Source organism: Puntigrus tetrazona, chromosome 25 (genome assembly GCF_018831695.1).
Source record: "Puntigrus tetrazona isolate hp1 chromosome 25, ASM1883169v1, whole genome shotgun sequence".
NCBI classification, from domain to species: Eukaryota; Metazoa; Chordata; class Actinopteri; order Cypriniformes; family Cyprinidae; genus Puntigrus; species Puntigrus tetrazona.
Window position 1 is genome coordinate 697,585 of NC_056723.1, and position 10,000 is coordinate 707,584.

The following is a 10,000-nucleotide window of genomic DNA, read 5'->3' on the forward strand; positions in this document are numbered from 1 at the left end:
ATGTCTGCCCATCAAAAAAGTAATACGTCTCTATTATTTAATGCATAATGGAGACGTATTACTCAATTAATTTGCATGTGTGTCCTGTCTAAAGATAAATGTTTATTCCGTGGATTTAATACCGATGAATACTGTTGATTTCTGGTACAGTTCTAAGTGCTGGTCAAAAATCGACTAAAAGTATAATTATAATTATACGTTATAATTTTATAAATAGCATTATTATTATTATTATTATTATTATTGTTATTACATATGTTATTTTTCATTTGAATTTAGTTATTTAACATTTTTCATTTATATATATATATATATATATATATATATATATATATATATATATATTTATTTATTTATTTATTTATTTATTTATTTTATTTATTTATTTTTTTTTCCAGTTTGTTGCTTTTCATATTATTTATACATCATGCAAAGGAATAGAATTAAACCGACAGGATGCCGTTGCTGTGTATATAGTCTACCGGACCGCTAGGTGGCGCAATAGAATCGAGATTCATGCTTGCAGTCTTTCAAAATGAGAAAACTGATGCACAGAACTGTGCAATCACCGGCTGGGAGGGTTTGAGAGCCTGTTCGGGTTTATTTCCCTTTCCCTTTAATTTCAGGATTTTTTTATTTTATTTTAAACAAGAATATTGCGGTGGAAAGGTTTTTGGTGACTGATGATTTCTAGCTAAATCCTACCGGGTTAGCAGGTGCAGTTGATGTTCTGATAATAAATACGCCTGTGATGTATTTGGAAATGAAAAATATTGCAATGAATACGACAAACGATCTTGTGCTTTTGCTCTTGAAGAGAGTCGCATGCGTAAGCGTTTAACTAATCGTTTTTGATTATTCGTTGCGCTTTCAGGCTCCAGAAGCGTCGAAGAACCTGTGCTTTTAAGAGAGAAGGTGTTCTGGGAAGGTTGTTGTCTGTCTGTAGTCTTCAGGATGAGAACCCAGAAAACAGGAAGTGCCCTGAATGGTGACCTTCTTTGAGTGTCACAAATAATTACGCTAACGTTTCCGAGTGTTTGCTTTAACACGGAGACATCCGCAGCGGACACCTGGCTCCAGCGCGTTAGAGGACGTTTAACGCACATCTGTGGAGTGTGTGATGGAGTTTTAACGTACACATCACTCCAGGGGCCTTTCGGCTCGTTTATATCTTTAAAACAAATAATTACACCAGCGCATCTGTGCGGAAAAGTGACGGGATTAATCACGTTAGCGGTGCGAAAGAAACCGCGCTGACGGCAAGCTGGACCGAGACGGGCGCCAGGTGCGCTTGTGATGTCATTTCCTGTCTGGAAAAGCGAAGTCGAACACCTGGAATGGGTTTGTGGACGCTTTTGGGCAGTTTATAGTACAGGAAGAAACAGCCACCTGTCGCTAGAATGCCACAGAATATGTGCTTTTTGGATGGTTTTGCTGAAGCGATGTAGTTCCTCCTCCGCTGTGTAGAGGGCAGCAGCGAGCTTCAGCAGAATGAGCTTAAAGCCTTTGGGTTTGTGTGTTTCCTGAACATACGAGCGCCACTGCCAGCCTGTGCAGAATTCACCGTCGTGATTGTAGGGCGTCGCAGGTGGTTGCGTGATTGTAGTTTTTTGACTGTTCAGGAACATGGCTATGCGGTTTGTAGGGTGTTTCTGGGCACGCTGCAACTTAAGAAAACACACGCAAATAGAAAGAAAGAATCAGAGATTCATCACAGACAGGGAATGTTTGAAGGGGACCCCAGCAATGCTTCTGAAAACTAGCCGTGGTTTTACTATAGTAAATGTGTGATTGTGATTAGGATGTTAAAATATACAAAAATACCCAGACAGGTTTGTCTCTTGTTATAGTTCCCTTAAACATCCCTGAAGAGGCCTGTGTGTATTTTCAGCTCTCTCTGTATCTGGTTGGGCAGTTTCTTAGATGCTTCGTGTGTTTGTTATGTTCGGTCACAGTTTCTACTGTATTCTGGCTGATTGGTTTCCAGGGTGTTGCTAAGGAGGGTTTGTGTGTGTGTGTGTGTGTGTGTGTGTGTGTGTGTGTGTGTTTATTTTGCAGTTTGTTGTTCTGCTGTGTTTTTTTTTCTTCAAAACAGATTTGTACATTCTTTAAGTGATTGTAAAATCAATTTCCATTTTGCTTTGCAGTTTTAAGAGTTTTTTTAGGTGGTTGCCAGGGTGTTGCTAAGGCGTTTTTGTTCTCCTTTAACAATGTTGCTAGGCAGTCTTTTACGTGGTTGCCAGGGTGTTGCTAAGGCTTTTTTGTTCTCCTTTAACAATGTTGCTAGGCAGTTTTTATTTTTTTAGGTGGTTGCCAAGGTGTTGCTAAGGCGTTTTTGTTTTCATTTAACAATTTTGCTGGCTGTTTTTAGGGTATTTTGGATGGTTACCAGGGTGCTTTTTTTTTTTTTTTTTTACAACATATGCAGTTCATAATTTTTGGGGGGTGGTTGCCAGGGTGTTGTTATGCAGTTGCTTAGCTTTTTTGTGTGTTTATGTGTGTGTAGGAGTTTGTGTGTGTGGTTTTTACTGTCTTTGTACTTTGGTTGGTAGGTAGTTTCTGCAGTTTTAGGGTGTTCTTTATGGTTGCCAGGGTGTTACTACGTGGAGTGCAAAGGCGTATTTGTGTAACATTTTTTTTTTTTACACGGTGACAAGGTTTCCAGGGTATTTTGGGTGCCTGTGAAAAAGGAACCTGTTTTGGTCTCGTCATTGTTTCTCGTAACGTCGGATCTTAACGCTGCCGTGTTAGTGAACACTTGCGCTATACATTTCCCATTGCTTTGAACTTTGACCCTGACATTTCAGCGTCCCACAGAGGGTTCATTTGATAAGAACAGAGTAAGAGAGAGAAGGTCGGTGTAGAGGAAACCGTATTAAGAGGCCTTGATAAATCTATACCTCGAGTGTTCAGAAAGATCTCCTCAGACTGATCTTAAGTCAGGGCTAAAGGGCACCTTCTCAGCAGTGCCACAGAGCAGGAGCTCAAGGGACTAGTCAGTGAAGCTGATCAAGGCTTAACTTATTCTGTGGGAATCAGAGGGGAGTCAGACTGAACCGCTGACCCCTGATTAGACACAAATCACTCCCTCCGACACTGGCCACTGATTGATTATAATGAAACTCTTCAAAACGTTACTCGGGATTCCCTGCTCATGCTTGTCAAAGTGTTTTGATGGACAGATCTGTTCTGATATCTTTGTGATCCACTCCAGAAACCACTCCAGATTCAAACTCTCCCTTTAGAAGATTCTAAACATTCTGTGATTCTTTTTGTTATTATGTTGCTTTGCCAGTTTTGATCCTGGTATCAACATACTGTATATATTTAGCATTATTACAATGTGTTGACATGCTGTTTCCAGGCTCTTCTGGGTGCTTGACAAGGTGCTGATACACAGTTTTAAGGTGTTTAATATGCTCTTTACTTTTTAGCATGTTGATATTCAGTTTCTATGGTAATGTTGGTGGTTGCTAGGGTGGTGATATGCAGATTCTAATTCTTGGTGGTTGTCAGGGTGTTGCTATGCAGTTTCTATGAGATTTTTGTTTGTCAGGGTGTTGCTATGCAGTTTCTATGGTATTCTCAGATGTTGCCAGGGTGTTGCTATGCAGTTTCTATGAGATTCTTGGTAGTTGACAGGGTGTTGCTATGACGTTTCTATGAGATTCTTGGTGGTTGTCAGGGTGTTGCTATGCAGTTTATATGAGATTCTTGGTGGTTGTCAGGGTGTTGCTATGCAATTTCTATGAGAATCTTGGTGGTTGTCAGGGTGTTGCTATGCAATTTCTATGAGAATCTTGGTGGTTGTCAGGGTGTTGCTATGCAGTTTCTATGAGAATTTTGGTGGTTGTCAGGGTGTTGCTATGCCGTTTCTGTGAGATTCTTGGTGGTTGCCAGGGTGTTGCTATGCAGTTTCTATGAGAATCTTGGTGGTTGTCAGGGTGTTGCTATGCAGTTTCTATGGTATTCTTAGTTGTTGCCAGGGTGGTGATATGCTGTTTTTATGGTATTGGCTGTTGCCAAGGTGGCGATATAAAATTGTTGGGTGTTACTAAATTTGTTGCTGTGCTGTTTGTAAAGTGTTTTGTTTATTGTTGTTTGTAGGATCTCTTTGATGGTTGCTAGGTGATTGCAATGATTTTGCTGAGGTGTTTATGTGGCTTTATAGTTTGTACTACAGTAAAACTAGATTTGTACATTTTGTGAAAGAGTATTTTTATTTATTCATTTATTTTTGTTGTTGCAATGGCGTTTTAAGGCTGAAAACAGAAGGTCAAACTGAGCGTATTGCATCATGAGACACAGTCGTTCCTGAAGTGTTTCGGACTGCACATTTTAGCGCATGTAGTAGATCATCTTGATATTCTATAAACATGTTGCACAGTATACATACTAGAGAAATAGTATGAGAAGTATAGTTATTATCCTGCATTATATACTGAACACAAAAGTCCTGTTGTAAATCAAACCTGCAGTCCATTGAGGTCAATGTATCTATAAGAGCCACAGAAAGACACGCTTTATGGAAAAATAATAAGTCATTGAAGAAATGAGGTCTTTCAATGGCTTTGCTAATGCTTTCTTTGTGAGGTAGAGGAAAGGCAGCTTTTGTGGCCCGTGTTTACATTTGCCTGTTCGGACGTTTGACTAGAATTGACATAAATGGTGTGAAGCAGCATTCAGGCTGTAGATTCGGGGTTTTGGCCCTTCTCACGGATGTACAAACACCGCTAACTAGTCTCGAGTTTGAAAAGACACGGACACACGCTGCAGCTAAATAAACAGCCTTCAGGCTTCCTCGCTGGATTTCGGAAAGTCTTCAAAGGGTCTTCAGCTTGCCGTACAAAAGGCACGTGTGACAAAAGCAGCGCTTGTTTCCTATGCGGGTCTGTGCGTGTTTGAGTCGCTCAGGTGTTGAGCTTTGTGCTGTGATCTTCAGCGGATCATACAGGTGTATCTGAACACAATCGCATTCAGCTCAGTGAGATCTGAGCGGCTCCAACATACGCATGCACGTTATTATTAGGAAAATGTGGGCTTATTAAAGCAATAGGACATGCACTCATGATTTTACGCTACAGTATTTATAGTTTGGGCAAGTTATTTTATTACGAGTGAAAGAAAGGAAGAGTTGTGTTTCTATTTTTGCCGATAATTAGCCAAAAATTAGCCAATAGTTTTGCCGATATTGATAACTAAGCTGTAAAATTTGGCCAATAACCAATTCATTGGTTGGTTCTTTTCGAGATATTGATTAGGTTGTAGCTTTTCAATGAAAAATGTGCTGATTCTGATAACTAGACCCTAAATCTAGCCAAAAATAGCCAATTAATCGGTTGGCACTTTTGCAGATACTAATAATAATGATGTAAAATTTGGCCAATAATCAGCCAATAGATTTTCAGATATTAATGATTATTTTTATTACATTTTTGCAGATATTAAGTTTTAAATTCCGACTTGCAACTAGGGTTGCAAAAAGTTGAAACATTCCCATTAAATTTCAGAAACCTTCCAGAAATTTTGGAAACTTTTTTTGGAAGGTTTCTGGAAATTTAGCGCACATTTTCACTTTGCAGCCTAACAGCCAATTAATTGGGGGATAAAACCAGGAATATCAGAAGAATGCATTCAGCTTTCGAATAAAATGTGTGCAGATACCGATAACTCATTTTTTAAATATGTCCAATAACCGATTAATTGGCCAGAACTTTTGCAGATACCGATAAAGTTGTGAAGTCTAACCAGCGACAGATTCATGTGCAAATAAAACCAGTAATGAAGATAAAACATGTAGCTTTCAGCATGCTTTCTGGACAATAACCGATAATTTTGCCAAATTTGATGAGATCTGGCCAATAACTACTTAATCAGTCTGCACTTTGGAAGGAACTGACAAATACGTTTTAAAACAATAATTAGCTTATAACTGATGATAAATTTGTAAAAAGTGGCCTTTAACCGATTAATCGGCTAGGAGTTTTAAAATCTGCCCGACAACCAATTGATTGGCAGATAAAACCAGTAATGAAGATAAAACATGTAGCTTTCAGCATGCTTTCTGAACAATAACCGATAATTTTGCACAAATTTGGTAACAAAGTTGTCAAATCTGTCCAGTCACCAATGACTACGTCTTAAAACGTAGCAATAGCTGATTATTTAGAGCTTTGCAGACTAAGCTGTATAATTGCCTTTACAACTAGGGTTGCAAAAAGATGGAAAAATCCCAGGAAATTTGGGAAACTTTATAGGATTTTCTGGATTCTTCCAGAGATTTTTGGAAAGTTTCTGGGTGTTTGCTATAAGTTTTCCACCACTTTGCAGCCTAACGACCAATTAATTAGTGGATAAAACCATTAATATCCACAGAAAACATTCAGCTTTCAAATAAAATCTGTGCATATACTGATAACTAAGTAAATTGTGGCTAGTAACAGATTAATTGGCCAGTGCTTTTGCAGATGCTGATAAAGTTGTAAAGTCCGACCAACATCATATTAATTTGTGGATAAAACCAGTAACATCAAAAGAAAGCAGTTCTGTTCAAATCTGGCCAATAACCGATAATTTTGCCAAATTTGATGAGATCTGGCCAATAACTACTTAATCAGTCTGCGCTTTGGAAGGAACTGACAAATACGTTTAAAAACAATAATTAGCCTATAACTGATGATAAATTTGCAAAAAGTGGCCTTTAACCGATTAATCGGCTAGGAGTTGTAAAATCTGCCCGACAACCAATTGATTGGCAGATAAAACCAGTAATATCAAAAGAAAACTTTAACTTACAAGAACCGGAGAGAGGGAGAGAGTAAAAGGCACGCATTAAATCTTCTTGATCTGTATTTGTGAATCAAGATAAAGATATCCACATCGGTTCCTGTGCAGGCCAGCATGCGGGCAAATACCAGTGTGAGGGTTATATTGTGGTTAGTCGTGTTTTGTGGTTTAAGGTTGAGGTTTCTGACCCGGTCCCTGGCCACCTCAGAGTCGTGGTGTGTGGTCATCTCTGCACCCTGATAACACCAACAACACGCTCCATCACTTCTCATTCAACCTGCAGGTAATCGTTTAAGCTTCGTTGAGTTCCGTCGGTTTTTTGATCAATATAATGTGTTTTTATACTTTCTATCTATACACTGTAGGTTATTTCAGTTCACGTTTTTTTGTCATTTCTTTTAGTTTTGTCATTTGTAAAAAAAGGCCTAAATAGTTTTTATTCGCTTGTATTTTAAAATCGTAGCAATTTTGTTGAGTCTGTCGTTTTAATTCTGTTTTAATAATTTAGAGTTTTTATTAATGTATTTATTTTTAAGTGTCATTTTTTGTGTGTGTGTTGCAATATTTATTTATATATTATATATTTTTATATATATAGTTTTTATTTATTTTTATTAAGGTTTTAGAATTTTTGTGCTTTTATTCAAGTAATTTATTTTTCTGCATATATAATTTTTATTAATTAGTATTTTAGCATTTTGTTTGTTTAATATCTAGCTCTCTAGCTCATTTAATTATATTTTATTTAAAAACTTTTCTCATTTTTGCAGTTTTCTTATTTTAATTTATTTATTTGTGTTTTTATTTCATTTATAATTTTGTGATTTTGTCCTTTTATTCAAGTAATTTTTTTCTGTCTACATTAATTTGTATTTTAGCATTTTTTTGTTTAATATCTAGCTGTCTAGCTTTTCGTAATTTTTCTGCTGTCATTTAATTATTTGTCAATTTTTGCAGTTTTCTTATTTGAATTTTTATTTATTTAAGGTTTTAGGAACGTTGTGACTAGTGTCGTTAAGTATTTTTTTGCTGTCTATATAGTTTATTCCCTTCAAGTCCTAAAGTTCTTTGTATTCATTTTTATTTTTCAGTTGAAATGATATTTAAGTAAATCAAGTAAAACTGAACGAAAGCGAGAAATGCCGCAACTAGCTAGAATAAAAGATTATTTCGTATCTGTAACGTTTTAGCTGTAATAAGGCCGCTTTGGAGAAATCCGCGCTGATTGAGTTATCCTTACAGCGGCTGTATCCCGTAAGGAATGCCAGGATTCTGTAATTCCCGGAGGAGGAGGAGGTGGAGTGGAAAAGCGTGAGAGAGAAATCCCCAGCGAGCGGAAGGCTGAAGGCAGTGATCTGAGGAGACGCCCCGCCGTCAGGTTCTGCTCCAAACACACCGAGCTCCACGCTAGCTCCCACCAATCTGATTCTTCCACTACGCCGGGTCTTAAAGTGCTTCGTACACCTCCTACTGCTAGCGCTGGCCGCTCCTCCGAGTGAGCAAGACTCCTGTTTCTGTTCATTAGCGCTTAAAGTGCATGTTTTATTTCTAAAGTATCTGTAAGTTCAATATGTGCACATTTTAGGCCATAAATGAATCAAATTAATCTTTTTATGTCTTATTTTTACAGTAAAAAATACGATGTAGTTCATAGTTCATAGTATATATATATATATATATATATATATATATATATATATATATATATATATATATATATATATATATATATATATATATATATATATTTAAATATATTTATGTGTATATATATATATATATATATATATATATATATATATATATATATATATATATATATATTTAAATATATATATGTGTATTTAAATATATATATATATATATATATATATATATATATATATATATATTGTATTATTATATAATTTAAATATATATATGTATTTATATATATATATATATATATTTTTTTATATATAATATATATATTTATATATATTTAAATACACATAAATATATTTAAATATATATATATATATATATATATATATATATATATATATATATATATTTAATACATATTTATATATATTTATATATATTTAATATATTTTAAAATGGTTCCACGTGAAGATTTGATATTATTTGTGCACTAATATTTCATTTTGTGTATTTGTTTGGTATATATTTATGTACAACACAAAATAATATTTACAATTTTAGATTTCTGTGGAGAAACGTTTCTTTTTCTTTTTCTTTTTCCAGAAAAAATGATCTAAATCTATCTAAGGATTTGTCAGACCAAAGTTCGTACTGAAAAACACGTGCCGTTTGTAAATGATCTGTAATAAAGTGTTCACTAAAGCAGTTTTACATCCAGCTCCAAACTTTCTTTGGATGTAGTCTTCAATTAGCAGCCTAGCAATCTTCCCACCGCCGCGACGAGCTGCTTTTGAAGTTTTAAAGCGTTCAGCCTAATAATTTTGACGGACGCTTAGTGATCTCAAAACTTTAGGCTGCTGTTCACTGAAAATCTTTCCTTCCGCCGAAGCTTTCCAATTACGTAAATCTTGAGATCGCAACCCGTTCTGACTGAAATAGATATCTGTCATAAAAAAGAGCTTTTTAATAGAGTTTGTTAGTGTTAATGTTACCAAACGTTTAAATACGTTGATTTAGAGTGAAAAAACGATTGCTTTGAGACTCTCAAAATGCACGTATTATTTAACTCTCAGAAATCTAATTTTAAGAGATGTAACCATTTTAAATCAGTGCTATTAAATGATTCATCTAATTAAATAAAATACACAGTATATATTAGGAACATATCTATGCGTATATATATATATATATATATATATATATATATATATATATATATATACACACTTATATATCTATGTGTTTGTATTTATATACACATAATAAATATAAACAGTATACAAGCATATTATACAAAAAACTTTTTGTATGCACTTAAGCGTGAATAATTTTTTGACATCACTATTTTAAATTAATATATATATTTATAATTTAATTTATATATATATATATATATATATATATATATATATATATATATATATATATTTTTTTTTATTATTATAATTTTTTTATATATTATTTTTTTTTTTCTATTAAATCCCATTTATTCCATTTTAGTTAATACTCAGATTATATATTCCTCTCAGTTTTAATCACTGATTCATGCATCATTTTTGGTGCAATTCAT